The 16,161-nt window shown below is 43.5% G+C and overlaps 1 pseudogene; it reads right to left on the reverse strand.

Moving 5' to 3' along the window:
* Positions 1 to 14,043, reverse strand: part of LOC150004596 (Y-box-binding protein 1 pseudogene) — a 35,063-nt pseudogene extending 21,020 nt beyond the window's left edge.
* Positions 14,044 to 16,161: the final 2,118 nt, after the last annotated feature.

Here is a 16,161-nt window from a genome sequence, read left to right on the forward strand (position 1 = left end):
CTCATTTTGGCATTTCCCAGCCTGTCGTTTGAAAAGATAAAATACCTTACATGTATGTTTGGTAGCAGAACTTTACTACTTATACACAATTTGACTTACAGTAATAATATACTGTATAGTCTTTATATGAATCAAATCGTCGTCGTCGTCGTCGGCAGCCGTCTGTCTCGAGAGACGATGGTGTAGCTTCTTAAGAGTCTATCTGCACCGCCGAGAATGGCTGTGCAGTCCGACTCAGGAGTGACACGGTATCTGTCTCCTCCCGTGTTGAATCGACATCTTGTGATGACGCTGGAGTGTCCTCTCCAGTGAAGCTGAAGCTACAGAGCCTGGGCAGGGTGATATGGAGGGTCTGCTGTTGCCCATGCAGCAGACCCCCCCTCTCTTCACAGCTGAAGGGTCCAAGGGAAAGACGGAGTCAATACAGCTTGGCTTCAGGTGCGCCGCAGGAGTTGCCGGTGTTGACTACAACGTCAAACCGCCTTAGGGACTCCGGCTCCAGATTTTCTGTCGGGGTTTACTCCCTTAGCCTTTCCCCTGAAGAGGTATGCCGCAAAGCAGCGGAGGTTTTTTGGAGTCAGAGTTTTCCTTCTCTGATGAATCAAATAACTCTAAATAAACAGTATATTCAGGTAATTATTTTCTTTATTTTTATTTGTATTTACATTTTGTGTGATTTTTGGGACAAAGGGAGGGTATCCCGTACCTTGAAAAGCTGATGTGATAGAGAAAAACTGGGGCCATTTTTGGATTCAGATGCAAAAGTTAGTCAAAAACAAGTGTCAGATCTAACTTAAAGACTATTGTTTTCCCCAGTGTTATCTGATCAAATCAGAATGAAGAGTGATTATTAAATTTTAGGACTTGGATACTCCACATTTTAAACAATATTGATATAGATCTCTTTGGGCTAATATTAAGATTTTAATGGGTTTACGAACTAGTATTTTTTAATTGGGTATTTAATAGTAATTATCTCCCAATCTTTATGTATGCAATTGATTTAATCATATCTAGGACCTCAAATATTTCCTGTTGAATATAATTTTTTATTTAAAAAATTTAGTTTTGCCAACTAATTTATTTTTCTTGACTGCAGTATGAATAAATGTGATAAACTTCCCTTTAATGTGTCTTTCCAAATTAATGGACAATAAGTCCCTATAATTTTATTTAAAAACTCTATCAATAATCTAGTAATCAACATATTTTAGTTATAATGACCATTGCACCTAACTCCTGCTGACCAGATAGCTCTTTTGTTTTCCCACAGTTATTTCAGGGGATGCTTTGTTAAAAAAAATATGTTAAATCAGGGTATACTCCTCTAGAAAGTGATATTCCAAATTGTTTATCTTGCAATTCTATTTTTTTTTTAAAAAGGAGATCAGGGTATTATAACAAGAGCTTTTCTTGGTGACTCTGGATGGTTTCTGGAGACAACTGCTTCTGAAGTATCCATACACCAGTCTAGACTTCTTCCTGGGACCCATGCCATTAGTATATTAACTGGATAATTTCCCCTTCCTTTAAAAAAAAATCACCCACAATATTTGTCTTTAAGTTTTGGACTCTTTACATAAGCTAGGATTCTTCCCTCTTCTTCTTTGAAGATTCCAGTGTAGAGACATTTCTAAATCTTGTTAGTGGTCTGGGTATAGTGAAACATGAAATTGTCAACGAGGAAAGTATAGAATTTTCAAGATAGTATCCATTTACTAAAAGTAATTTTATCAGATACCATTATACTTGAAGCCTTTTATATATCCCTGCCACTTCCATATGTAGTTTTGAAATCTGTAACTTTGATAAGGCTAGGTACTTAGTAGGCCATATTCCTTATTGGATATTTGGTAATGTCCAAAATATTAGTACTTAAGAATATGTTTCTGGGTTTAAATGCCCTATAACATTTATTTCTACTTTAAATTTACAGGATAAATACAGAAAAAAATACTATTATGTTTTCTTGGTCCCATAATTGTGTTGTGGCTATATTGCCAATAATAACCCACTTGTCTCCATATCTTAGTTGGTAATTGCACAATGTGGTTAGGTAGGTGGTTCAGAGTTCAAAATTTGCAGGGGAGGTATTCATATGAACTGTGAGCCAAATGACCACTGATAACCCTAAAAAGGTTTATTTTACTCTTTCTTACTAATCTTACCTATTGGCTCTTATGTGGGCTTGTACTCTTAGGTCCATGAATTTCTTTCTATATTTTTTCTGTGCATATGATCCTACTTTGTCTTTACTCCTCAATGGTATCTGTGTTATTTTAGATTTCCAGACTTTTTCAAGAGTACATGATTTAGAGGTCACAAACCTTAGTCTTGAAAACAAAATTCTGGTAATTCTCTTTTATATAGTTTGATATTCACTTTCTGTCATATTTTTAATTTTCACCCCAGGGCGTGCTTATTGATTAGAGGTAGGGAGGGAGGTCCTTGCTTTTTATCACTTTGAATATTTCTTGCCAATCCCTTCTAGACTGCAAAGTTTCATTGAGAAATCAGCTCACAGTTTTACAGGAACTCATTTGTAGGTAACTCTCTTTTCTCTTGCTGTTTTTAAGGTTCTTTCTTTGTATTTGACCTTTGGCATTTTAATTATGATGTGTCTTGGGGTGGGCCTCTTTGGGTCCAACTCATTTGGGACTCTCTGCACTTCCTGGACTTGTATGTCTACTTACTTCACTAAGGTAAGGAAGTTTTTTGTCATTATTTTTTCAAATAGGTTTTTAATTTTTTGCCTTTTCTCTTCTCCTCTGGCACCTCCATGATGCAAATGTTGGTATACTTGAATTTGTCCCAGAAATACCTTACACTATCCTTATTTTATTACATTCTTTTTTCTTCTTTCTGTTCTGATTGGTTGTTTTTACTTCCTTATATTCCAAATCACTGATTTGATTCTCAGCTTCATCCATTCTACTGTTGATTCCCTATAAAATGTTCTTTATTATAATTAGTGTATCCTTTGTTTCTGACTGGACCTTTTTTATGCTGTCAAGGGCCTCACTAAATTCTTTGAACGTTCTTATAACCAGTATTTTGAACTCTGCATTTAGTAGCTTGCTTGTCTACATTTTGTTTAGTTCTTTTTCTGGAGTTTTGTTCTGTTATTTTATTTGGGCCATGTTTTCGTCTCCTATTTTTGGCCACCTCCCTGGGTTTCTATGTATTAGGTAGAGCTGCTATGTCACCCAGGCTTGGTAGAGTGGCCTAATATAGTAGGTGTTCTGTAGGGTCCAGTGGCACAGCCTATCTTATTACCCAAGCTGAGTATTCAAGGTGTGCCCACTGTGTGGGCTGTGTGTATCCTCATCTTGTAGTCAAGCTTTGATTGCTCTTTGTACACCCAAGGTCAGCCACTGCCTGTGTTCTGTCCAGGGTCATACAGCATAAGCTACAAAGTGATTTGCAGATGGCTTCTACTTGTGCTAGGCTTGAAGGTGCCCAGCAGAAGCCAGGCTGTGAATCAAGGCCAGCTGCTTCTAGTGTCAGGCCTAGGACAACTTAGAAAGAAGTATAGGGCTCTATGGAACCAGATGCTGCCCGTTTAAGAGAATTTAGGAAAATCTGAAGCATGGGCCAAGTCCAGCCATTCATTTTGAAAAGCCACTGGAAACAGCTTCGGTGAGCCTAAAAAAAGTTGTGTGGGGCAGGGCTTCAGGGAATCAGTAGGGTGGGGAAAACAGTGTGAGCCAGGTTCATGGAGTCTCTGATATGGTGCCTGCCTGCCAGCTCTGCAGGTGGAGGGCTCAGAAAAGGAATAGTGGCTTCCATCAGCACTTCTGTCTGGGAGAAAAGTGGCCCCAGTTCCCGCCCCAGTGCCAGACAATTTAGTTCCTCCCTGTATGCCTCTGGTGCCTTTCAATCTGCTGCCCCTGCACTGGAGCTCAGAGTGAGTCTAAGTCTGTGCATGGGCTCTTTAAGAGGAACTGCCAGGGAGTTCAGCAGTTTCTGTCTTCCACAGTCTCAGTCCCTGCTGGTTTTTACAACCAGAAGTTATGGCGACTTCTCTTCCTGGCACTGGAACCCTAGGGTGGGGGCCTCTCACTCCAGAGATATTCTTTTCTGATTTTTATCCACCACATGTGGGTTTGGGACCAGCCCATTCTGCTTCCACCCCTCCTACCAGTCTTGATGTGGTTTCTTCTTTAATTCCGTAGTCGTAGGACTTCCATTCAACTCAATTTTTGACATTTCTGAATGATGATTATTCTATAGTTTCGTTGTAATTTTGATGTAGTTGTGCAAGGAGGCAATCTGTGTCTACCTATGCTGTCATCTTGACCAGAAGACCTTGACACATTTTTTTGTTATCACAACAACTGATTTGGATATTTTGAATGTGCTATTTCCTACATGATATAATGTTGATTGTTCTCAATTAATGTCTCAGTTTGATCATTAACAACTTCATCTTGTCTACCCAGCTATGGAACATTGTCCAGCAAAAATCTACAGAATAAAACTTCACAAACCACTTTTGACATGTTTGATCAGTCCTTGCACCTTCTCTATACACTGCACAATTTTTTTTCTGTGTGTTTCAGTTACATATTTACCTTTCTTGAAATAATAAAGCATAATATGCCAAAATGTCATGTATTTTCTTCCATCTTCAATATTAAAATAGATGCACAAAAATTTACCAGTTCTGATAAGATTTATTTATTTGTCTATTTATTTATTTATTGTTTTTTGATTACAGTTGTCCCACTTTTCCCACAATTACTCTCTCCCCACCCAGCCCACCCCTTCTCCTATAGTCAATCCCCACCCTGTTGTCCATAACCATGGGTCATTTATACTAGTTCCTTAACTATACCCTTCCTTTACTTTTCCTTAACCCCTTTTCTCTCCCCAAGGTAACTGTTATTCTGCTCCTTGTTTACATGTTTCTGGTTCAATTTTTCTCTTTTGTTTGTGTTGTGCATTAGTTTCCTGTATTAGGTGAGATATATGGTACTTGTTTTCATTGCCTGACTTATTTCACTAAGCATAATTCTCTCTACTCATCCATGTTTCCACAAATGGTAGAAGTTCCTTCTTTCTTTCTGCCGCATAGTATTCCATTGTGTAAGTGTACCACAGTTTTCTGATCCACTCATCTACAGATGGGCACTTAGGCTCCTTTCAGCACTTGGCTATTGTAAATAACACTGCTAAGAAATTAGGGGTGCATAAATTCTTTTGAATGGGTGATTTGGGATTCTTAGATATATTCCCAGCAACAGAATTGCTGAATCAAAAGGCAGTACCATTTTTAGTGTTTTGAGGAGATTCCATATTGTTTTCCATAGTGGCTGCACCAGTCTGCATTCCCACAAGCAATGCGCCAGGGTTCCCTTTTCTCCACATCCTCGACAATACATGTTGTTTGTTGATTTGTTGATGAGCCATTCTGACTAGTGTGAGGTGGTATCTCATTGTGGTTTTTATTTGCATCTCTCTGATGGCTAGTGATGTTGAGCATTCTTTCATATGCCTATGGACCCTCTGTATGTCCTCTTTGGGGAAGTGTTTGTTCAGGTCTTTTGTCCATTTTTAAATAAGGTTGTCTGTCTTCTTGGTGTTGAGTCATATAAGTTCTTTATATATTTTGGAGATCAATCCCTGTCTGAGGTATCATTGGAAAATATGTTTTCCCGTATGGTTGGTTCCTTTTTCATCTTGTTGATGTCTTCTTTTGTTTAGCAGAAAGTCTTTAGTTTGATGTAGTCCCATTTGCTTATTCTTTCCTTTATTTCCCTTGCCTTAGGAGATATATTGGTGAAAATATTGCTACATGGGATGTCTGAAATTTTCCTGCCTGTTTCCATCTAGTGTTACAGCTACACAGGTGAGATTGACAACTCTGAGGCAACAAATAAAGCAATCAAGAGGTTTATTGCCGGTGGCCTGGCCGAAACTGGAGTCTCTAATAAGGCACTGACCCCAAAGGCGGTCAGGGCAGGGTTTATATAGGCGATTTCTTGATAGTGGTTGGAGGGGCAGCGGGGCTAAAGTTGCTGTAATCAGCTGGAACATCTTGCAGGAATGGTGGCGACAACAGGATATTGGGGGTCCTGGTTGGCTGAAGTGGAACAGGCTCAGGGTAGCTGGCCTCAAATACAGGAAACTGCAAACTAGATAGTCCCAAGAGAACTGGTTTCTGCAGAAACAAGAGACTTGCACAAAGGTTAACTTTACAATGAGGAAGTACATTCTTATGGGTCTGAGGTCCCTTAATTTCCCAATTCTCTGGTGACTGTAACATTCCCCCCTCTAGTCCCTAGATGAGACTATGAAGGATCCGTAGTAGGGCTACTTAACTCTTGATTACATAGCTGAATCTGGAGACTTGGTAGTGAGGATGAGAAGCTGGGTATCTTCTATGCTATCATGCAGGTGCCCTGTGATGAATCAAAGGATGCAGGGGAGGACAGTAATGGAGAGGAGGATTAGGAGGAGTGGTCTAGCTATACTGGAGACTAGGGTAGTCACCCAGAAGTTCCACTGGAATAAGTTCTGGTACCAAGAAGAGTTTTGTGGGCACTCATGTTCTCACAGGTTAATACAGTCCCTGGTAGTTTGCAAGGTGCTTCGAATGACTCCTGTCTTGTTAGCATAAAAGCAGCAGGACTCTCCTAAAGCTACACAGAGTCCCCCTTGTTTCATGAAAAGGAGATCAAGACCTCACCAGTTTTGTAGTACTACTTCGGCAAGTGAATCTAGCTGAGTAGTTATTTCTTCTATGGTCTCTTGTAAGGCTAGGAGATCTTCATCTACCGCTGCGGTAAGTGTGGCTAGGCCCATTTGGCTGGTGAAAATCCCTGTTGTCCCTACAGCTAGTGATCCAGCTATGGCTGTCCCCACAAGTATGGGAAGAACAGCAGCCCTTCGTACCTGGCTCCCCTCGTTATGGAGAAAGAGAGAAGTTCCTCCCTCCTCTGAATACAGTTACTTGAGGGAGGATTTGGGTAGGAATGCAGGGACCTGCTGCTAAATTCTTAGTAGTTATGGATGAGTAGATTCCTCCTGGGCATATGAACTTGGTCGAATTCGGGGTGTGTAAGTCTGAGTGTCATTAAGAAGTATCCTTTTGGCACAGACTCATTGGGCCAGTGTTAAGGATGACCTTTTGATTTTGTTTGAATGCAAGACTCATTACTAAATACCTTATCGATGAGAAGGAGCGGGGCTGACCTCTTCTTACTGCATGATTGAAGGGAAGGTTGCAGGTCAGTTATGATTCCTATAGCTGTGTAAAAGTGGGGCTTTGCCTGCAGACATAACCAGCAATCTCCAGCTATTTGTGGACTGCTATAGTTTAAGGTCCGGTGGGTGGCCTCGACAAGCTCGAATAAGCTGAGACCTGATTTAGGCGCGGCCCAGCTGGGTGGAGGAGAGGCCCCTGTCTCCATTGGGGTCTGTGTGGAGTTGGCTGGGATCCACAGGGTTGGGCCAGACTGATGTTGAGGCTCTCAGTCTTAGCTCAGTCCAGACCTGGATGGGAGGGTATATTGTCGGGGTATCAATTTAGCCTGTATGGTGAACAGAGTTCCATAATCGGGGCCAAAGTTCTGGTAGATTCTTAGGCCTCACATGTGTCTTCCGTCCATCTGTTTAGTATCTTTTGGGTTTACTATAGTTAGGTTGATTCGAATCTTGTCTCCCAAATATCATCCTATTATACTAAGATTGAGGAACCGATGGTTTGTTTTCCAGAATTTTTGGTGGGTCCTGTGCCATCCATAATCCCCACAGCCCCAGTAGGGCAGTAAAATGCTCCAGCGCCCCTGCAATTTGGATTGGATGCTCTGGCGGAGCAGAGGTAAAAGCCTTCAAATATTTGTCTTGGGCTGTTACAGTCAAATAAGGCTAAAGCCTGCAATTGGAAAGACAGAGGTTGGAGTTGTCCTTCGGTCCAATATTGTTGAGCAATAATCAGATTTGAGTTAGCAGTTTTAATTAGAAAATTTAGTACTTTGGCACTCTCAGTACACAGGTTGATGAAACTAGACGGGTTAAATGCTGTGAGAAGGACAAGTCTAAGTCCTGTTAGAAGGGCTGAGCAGGGAATCATATTAGCTGGTGGTTTTAGTATAGGAAGCAGTAGATAAATTCAATAGTTAGGCATATGCATATATAGAGGAACACAAACGCCGTCCTTTCCCAGGGTCCCCACTCGGTTGGAGCAACAGCAGTGATTCCTACTGCAAAAAGAACGATGAGCAGATTAACAAGAGTGAAGTACAAGGCAGAACATTGTCCGGTCATTGTCCGCTCCTATCAGCAGGGAGGGTTTGGTCCCCAGGGCGCCGCGGGTGCTGCTTCAAGCTCTTCCTCAGGAGCTTGCAGTGCATAAGGCTTGACTTGGGAGTGATGAATCCAGGCAGTAACACCAGCAACCTTTACAGCAATTGGGGGAGTAAGGACAAAAGTATGAGGACCTTCCCATAGTGGCCATAGGGGCTGCCTTTTCCAAACCTTTATAAGGTTGGTTGGGTGTAATAGGGCCACTATTGGGATAAGGCACCTCTCTAAAACCCTCTGTTGAATGGAAGTGAGAGTCTTCTGGAGAGCTTGTAACTGTTGAACTAAAGCGTGGTCACCCCTAACCTGTAGGTTACCTATTCAAGGGGTAAGAGGCGGGGGCCTTCCATATAATATTTCAAAAGGCGTTAGGCTATCAGCATAAGGAGTGCATCAAGACCTTAAGAGAGCTAAGGGAAGGAACTCTGGCCAAGGGGCATTAGTCTCCTGGTGGAGCTTTTGCAGAGTTTGTTTCAGGGACCGATTCATGTGTGCTACCTGTCCTGCACTCTGGGGTCGGTAGGCTGCATGAAGATTCTACTTGATTTTTAAAGCTTGAGCCACAGCTTGAACTGTCTCTGTTATAAACACTAGACCATTATCTGACCCTATGCTGATAGGTAACCCATACCTAGAAATGATTAGGTTTAATAGAACCTTAGCTACCTTTCTGGCCTTTTCCGTCTGGGTGGGAACTGCCTCAACCCACCCAGAATAAGTACAAATTGAAACTAATAAGTATTTATAGCCTCCAGGAGCTGGACCTACTTCTGTGAAGTCTACTTTGATGTCTTCAAAGGGAGGAGTTCCCTGCAGGTGCACCGCAAGAGGTGGGACCCTGCCAGTCTTAGAGTTGTTTTTAATGCAAGTGATGCACCTCTTTGCTACTGAAGCACATACAGTCCAGAAATTTGGCATATAATATTCCTTCTCAAAAGAGGCAAATAATGCCCCCTTTCCAGAATGAGTGACCTGATGAAGAGTGGCAGCAAGCTGCAGACCAGTGCTATTTGGGACAAAAATTCTTCCATCTGGAAGGATTAGCCAACAATTTTTCTTTGTTTCCACTTCAGTTATAGCCCACACTTCTTCCGCAGCTGAATAACGTGGGGGTTCTGCAGGCTGAGGTATTATGGGAAGGATAGTACCCCCCTCTTGGTTGGGGGTTCTTCCACAAAGGGCAACCTCTTTGGCAGCCTGATCCACTAGCCGGTTTCCAGTCTCTACTTCCTCAGGGCCCCTCTGATGGCCTCTGCAGTGTACAAATGCTACCTGAGTTGGCCTCTACATTGCCTGTAATAATGCTAAAATTTCTTGAACATTTTTAATTGCTTTTCCTTCAGCTGTGAGCAGTCCTCTTTCTCGATAAATTGCCCCATGCACATGTACGGTAGCGAAGGCATACCTAGAGTCAGTATATATGATGGCCTGTTTGGCAGTAGCCTCCTCTAATGCCTAGGTGAGAGCAACAAGTTATGCTCTTTGGGCTGACAATCTTGTGGAAGAGGCTCAGTGCAGACTACCTTATCCAGAGACTACAGCCGCTCCCGCGCAACATATACCTTCTTGAACGAAACTGCTTTCATCCATGAAGAGCACAATGTCCGGGTTCAGGAGTGTGGAGTCTTGGAACCCAGGTCTGGAGGAATATTCTTGGTCAATAGTCTCCTTACAGTCATGTTCCAGTCCCTCCTCTTCGGTGTGTAGGAGCGAGGCTGGGTTCAAAGCCCAGAAGGTCTACAGACGAATCTGGGGGTCTTCGATGAGAGTGGCCTGGAGGCGACTACCAGTAAGCCATTTTCCTCCTGTGCTTCTCAGGAGGGTCTTGACTGAGTGTGGCACATTGATGGCGAGATCCTGTCCTAGAGTGAGCTTGTTGGCCTCCTAAACTGGGAGGGCTGTGGCGGTGACAGCTCAGAGGAAGGCAAGCCATCCTCGGGACACCGGGTCTAGCCTCGTGGAAAGGTACGCTACTGGTCTGTGCCAGGGTACGAGGGTTTGGGTTAGGACTCCCCTGGCTACTCCTTTCTTCTCATGGACAAAAAGACTAAAAGGCTTGGTGACATATGGCAGGGCAAGGGCAGTTCCTCTTTTAGTTTTTGAAACACCTTTTCCTGCTCTTCCCCCCAATCTAATGGGGCATTGGGGTCTCAGGTCGCCTTGTGGAGAGGCCGGGTGATTGCAGCAAAGTTGGGGATCCAAAGACAACAAAATCCCGCCATCCCAAGAAACTCACGGAGGTCCTTCTTGGATCTCGGGGTGGGGAGCCAGGTGATCACCCCCTTTCTCTCAGCTGACAGTCTGGTCCCTTCTGATAAAATGAATCCCAGAAACTTGACTTTCTGGGTGCAAATTTGTGCCTTGCAGTGGAAGACTTGATAGCCTTTACCCTCTAGCAGGGCAAGGAGGGCAGAGGAGCCAATCAAGCAGTCCTTCTTAGTCTTAGTTACTAAGAGGAGATATTCTACATATTGGAGGAGCATTAAGTGAGGATTCTCTATTGAGAAGGGGCTGAGGTCCTGTCCTAGGGCCTCCCCAAATATGGTGGGGGAGTTTTTAAAACCTTGAGGTAGCCAAGTCCAAGTGTTGCTGCTTTCTGTTTGTCTCTGGATCCTCCCACTCAAAGGCAAAGATGTCTTGTGATTGCAGATGCAAAGGGATGCAGAAAAAGGCATATTTCAGATCTAAGGTAGTATACCAAAGTCTGTCAGGTGGTAAGAGGCTTAGGAGAGTGTAGGGGTTTGGTATCATAGGGTGGATAGTCTCTACTACTGTGTTAACCCCCCTCAAGTCCTGAACTGGTTGATAATCATTGGTCCCCAGCTTTCAGACCAGCAGAAAATGTGTATTCCATGTATACTGGCACTCCCTTAATATTCTTTCCTGGAACAAATGATCTGTGTGGGGCTTAATGCCCCCACAGGCTTCTCTGGAGACAGGGTATTGCTTGATGTGGACAGGAGTTGTGCTGCTAAGCAGCGAGACTATAACTGGCAGGATATGGCTGGCTAGACCAGGCAGATTGTCCTCCACCCAGACTTTGGGAAACTTTATCTGAAGATCCCCAGGAACTGGCTTGGGGCTTGGTTGGGGAGGCTCAAGGAGTTGATATTCCTCATCTAATGGTAGGGAAACAGACAGGATCATTCCAGGGTCTATTTGAAGTTCCACAGTCTTGGGAGAGGATATCTGAGCTTTAAGTTTCCTGAGAAGATCTCTCCCTAGTCAGGGCAATGGGCAGTCCAGAATTAGGAGAAACAAATGGGTGGTGGTGGCTTCTCCCAAGTGGACTTTGTGAACCTTACAAAAGGGATATTCAGCAATTTTTCCTGTTGCTCCTTGTACCCTCAATTTTCTCTTCATGAGGGGTCCTGTGGGCTCAGTTACTACCGAGACTTCAGCCCCTGTATCCACCATGAAAGTCACTGGGCAGCCCCCTACAGTCATTTGTAACCATGGGTTCCTGGGGGCCTAAAGAGAGGGAGCCCTTGCCCCCTCAGCTGGTGTCCTCCTCTAGGATGGCCATTACTTTTGGTGGAGGGCATTTCTTTCACTTGGGGCATTCATTTTTCCAATTGCCAGCTCCTTTCATGGCTTTCCTTCCTCATTTTTGCAGAACTTTTTGCCAGAAGCTGGTCTGAACTGGTGATGGTCTCTTTTAGAGCAGCAGCCAGTATCTTAGCCTGTTGCTTTTCCTTTTCAGTTTCTCTTTTCTTATCGGCCTCGTCTCTGTTTAAGTACACCTTGGTGGAAATTTCTAGGAGTTAACTTAAGTTCATACCTCCAAATCCCTCTAATTTTTGTAATTTTTTCCAAATATCAGATGCCGCCTGGGTAACAAAAGCCAGATTAAGGGTGCGGGCATTCTTGGGAGCCTCAGGATTGAAGGGGGTGTACATACGGTATGCCTCCCGCAAGTGTTCAAGAAAGGCAGTGGGGCTCTCCGTGGGGCCTTGGATAACTAATGAAACCTTACTCAAATTAGTGGGCTTCTTAGATGCCTTTATCATTCCCTGGAGCAGGGCTTAATGGTGAGGTCTGAGGGCTGTCATCTCAGGGTGTTTGGGTCCCAATCAGGTGCCTCAGCAGGTAGTACTTCCCTCACAGCTGCCTCTCTTTCTGTTCTGTCCCTACAGCCTGACCTCTGACATTTTCCCTGGCTGCCTTAAGGATTAACTCTTGCTCTTCCATAGAGAAGAGGGTCATTAAGAGTTGCTGACAGTCTTCCCAAGTTGGTTGGTGTGACTGACAGATAGACTCAAACAGGCTGGTGAGGGCTTGGGGTTGTTTGGAAAAGGGTGGATTCTGGGCTCCCCAGTTATATGGATCACTGGTGGAGAAGGGAACATAGATAAAAGTGGCCCAGTGTCCTGGGCCAGGCCCAACGTTCTCCCTCAATGGGAGTATGGGCTTGGGGGCCTAGGCCTCACTGGAAGAACTTCTAGAACTGGGCAGGGGTCTAGGGTGCAGGCTAGAAGATGGAGGGCTTCCCAAATCAGAAGGGTCAGGGGAGGCTCTTCCAGTTGAGTCTGGCTCCTCCTGAGGGACCTGGGATTACAGGGATGCAGGTGACCCACCATAAGGAGGGGGTTGCAGGAAATGGTCCTTTTCAGGGGCTGACAGGAGTGGTGGGGGAGTTGGGGGCATGGCTCAAAAGACTTTGACCTGTGGCACTGATCTTTGTCTTGAGGGTGGCACACTAGGAGAACCTTATGGGCCTCTGACCTAACACATTTCTGAAGCCAAGAGGACAGGTCCTCGGCTAACTCCTGCCAGCAATCAATATAATTGAACTGGTCAGGGTGGCCAGGTTTCCCTGTAACAATGAGATGTACTGCCCATATAATACTGGGGTTGAGGGTACCTCCAGGGGGCCATCCAACCCTGAAAGTAGGCCATTCCAATCTACAGAACATTTCTGAGGTCCCAGGATCTAGCACAGGGTCCTGTCCCTGGAATTGGGAGAAGTTCCGGAGCATGCAGTCAAGGATTGTGGGTTTGGTCTGGCGTCTCCCCATGGCAACTAGGACACCAGCTACAAATATGCACCCAATCTGAATTACAAACAGGAGTGAGACTACAAGGTAAGGGAATAATCCCCCCCATGGTGCAGATGAACACAGGAAGGGAGCCTCCTGAGGCAAGTCAATCGAATGCCCGCCTGGACTCTCCTCTCGCAATGACTTAGGCTTGTCTTAGCTAAGGCTGCCTGAGTAGAGTCTCAGTTAACCAGCCATTATGCCACATGACAAGCCAAGGAACTGCAGGTTAGGGCCCACTAAAACTCCATAGATCAAGATCCGTGGAGCCACACAAAAGAGGAGGAGTCAATTTCCAACCTCTGCACTCACTCACACACACACTCAGAGGTTAAACGTTCCCACCCAGACCCCACTTAGGCCTCTGTGTTCAGTCAAACAGAGTCGGCTGATGGGCAACACAACCCAAAACCGAAACCAGGATAGCTCTATGCAACCCAGAACAGAGCAAAGACTGCTAAACAGAATTTGACTGCTTCCCCACTAGGGAATGTGTACCTCTGCATACAGAGGACAAGAGACAGAAGTCTCACAGTTGTCAATGGGCTTTCAACCTGCTGCCCCAGTAGGGTTGTTACTCACCTGTCATTGAGGCTGTCCGCTGACCTTTGCTTACTCTAGACTGGACCATCAGGGAATTCAGCAGTCCTGAATGTCTGCTGAAGGCGCGGGGATTGCTCTGAAATGGAGTGTGCATCCGCTGTCCTGCCACCAATCAGCTAGGCACCTGGGACCTGCACAAAACTCCAGGGGCTCGCCGAAGGCGACACTGCACTACAGAGTAATCTCACTAGGGCCTCCAAAATGTTATGGCTACACAGGCAAAATTGACAACTCTGAGGCAATGAATAGAGCAAGCAAGAGGTTTATTACTGGCGGCCGGGCCGAAACAGAGTCTCTAACAAGGCACCGGCCCCAAAGGGGGTTAGGGCAGGGTTTATATAGGCAGTTTCTTGATAGTGGTTCGAAGGGCAGTGGGGCTAAAGTTGCTGTAATCAGCTGGAACATCTTGTGGGAACGGTTGCAACAATAGGATATTAGGGGTCCCGGTTGGCTGAAGCAGAACAGCCTCAGGGTAGCTGGCCTCAAGTACAGCAAACTGTGCAAGCTAGATAGTCTGCAAAAACAACAAACTTGCACAAAGGTCAACTTTACAATGAGTAAGTATATTCTTATGCGTCTGGGTTCCCTTAATTTCCTAATTCTCTGATGATTGTAACACTAGGACTACTATGGAGTCATGGCTTACATTTAAGTCCTTTATCTATCTCGAGTCTATTCTGGTGTATGGTGTAAGTTAGTGGTCTAGTTTCATTTCTTTTGCATGCCCCTGTCCAGTTCTCCCAGCACCATTTGTTGAAGAGGCTCTTCTCACTCCATTTTATGTTCCTTCTCCCTTTGTCAAATATTAGTTGACCATATAGACCAGGGTTTATTTCTGGCCTCTCTGTTCAGTTCCATTGATCTATATGTCTGTACTTATGATAGTACCAGACTGTTTTGATTACAGGGACTTTGTAGTATAGTTTCACATCAGATACTGTGATTCTTCCTACTGTGCTCATCTCCCTCAAGATTGCTGTGACTATTTGGGGTCTTTTTTGGTTCCATATACATTTTTGAAGTATTTTTTCTAGGTCTGTGAAATATGTCATTGGTATTTTAAGAGAGATGCATTGAATCTATAAGTTGCTTTGGGTTGTATGGACATTTTAATGATGTTGATTGTTCCAATCCATGAACATGGTATATGTTTTCATTTATTTGTATCTTCCTTAATTTCTTTCTTCAGTGTTATATAGTTTTCTGAGTACAGGTCTTTTACCTCCTTGGTTAAGTTTGCTCTAGGTACTTTATTTTTCTTGTTTTTATAGTAAATGAGATTTTTTTCTAGTTTTTATCTCTGAAATTTTATTGTTGGTGTACAAAAATGCCTTTGATTTCTGAATATTTACTTTGTAACCTGCTATTTTGCCAAATTAACTTATTAGGTCAAGTAGTTTTTTGATGGAGTCTATAGGGTTTTCTATGTACATTATTATCCTGTCACCTGAGAATAATGACAGTTTTACTTCCTCTTTTCCAATTTGGATGCCTTTTATTTCTTTTTATTGTCTGATTGCTGTGGCAAGAACTTCCAACACTATATTGAATAGGAGTGGAGAGAGTGGACAGCCTTGTCTTGTCCTGATCTCAGAGGGAAAGATTTCAGTTTTTGCCCATTGAGTATGATGTTGGCTTCAGGTTTCCTGTATATAGCCTTTATTATGTTGATGAATGCTCTCTTTGTTTTCATTTTGCTGAATGCTTTCATCATAAATGGATATTGTACTTTATCAAATGCTTTTTCAGCATCTGTTGATATGATCATGTGATTTTTGCCTTTCATTTTGTTTATGTGGTGTATTATGTTTATCAATTTTGTATATTAATTCATCCTTGCATCCTTGGAATGAATCTCACTTGATCGTTATGTATGATCTTTCTAATGTGTTGCTGGATCCCATTTGCCAATATTTTGTCGAGAATTTTAGCATCTATGTTCATCAGCGATATTGGCCTGTAGTTTTCTTTCCTTGTTGTATCTTGACCTGGTTTTTGGAATTACAGTACTGCTGGCTTCATAGAAAGAGTTTGGAAGTTCTCCTTTTTCTTGGATTTTTTGAAATAGTTTGAGAAGGATAGGTGTTAGTTCTTCCCTAAAAGTTTTGTAAAATTCACCTGTGAATTTCACAGGTGAAACCATCTGGTCCAGGGCTTTGTGTACCAGGATTTTTTTGTTTCAAATTCATTAGTTGTTATCAGCCTATTCAGG

The sequence above is a fragment of the Furipterus horrens genome, unplaced genomic scaffold (assembly GCF_987537825.1).
Source record: "Furipterus horrens unplaced genomic scaffold, mFurHor1.1.pri manual_scaffold_7, whole genome shotgun sequence".
Classification (NCBI taxonomy): domain Eukaryota; kingdom Metazoa; phylum Chordata; class Mammalia; order Chiroptera; family Furipteridae; genus Furipterus; species Furipterus horrens.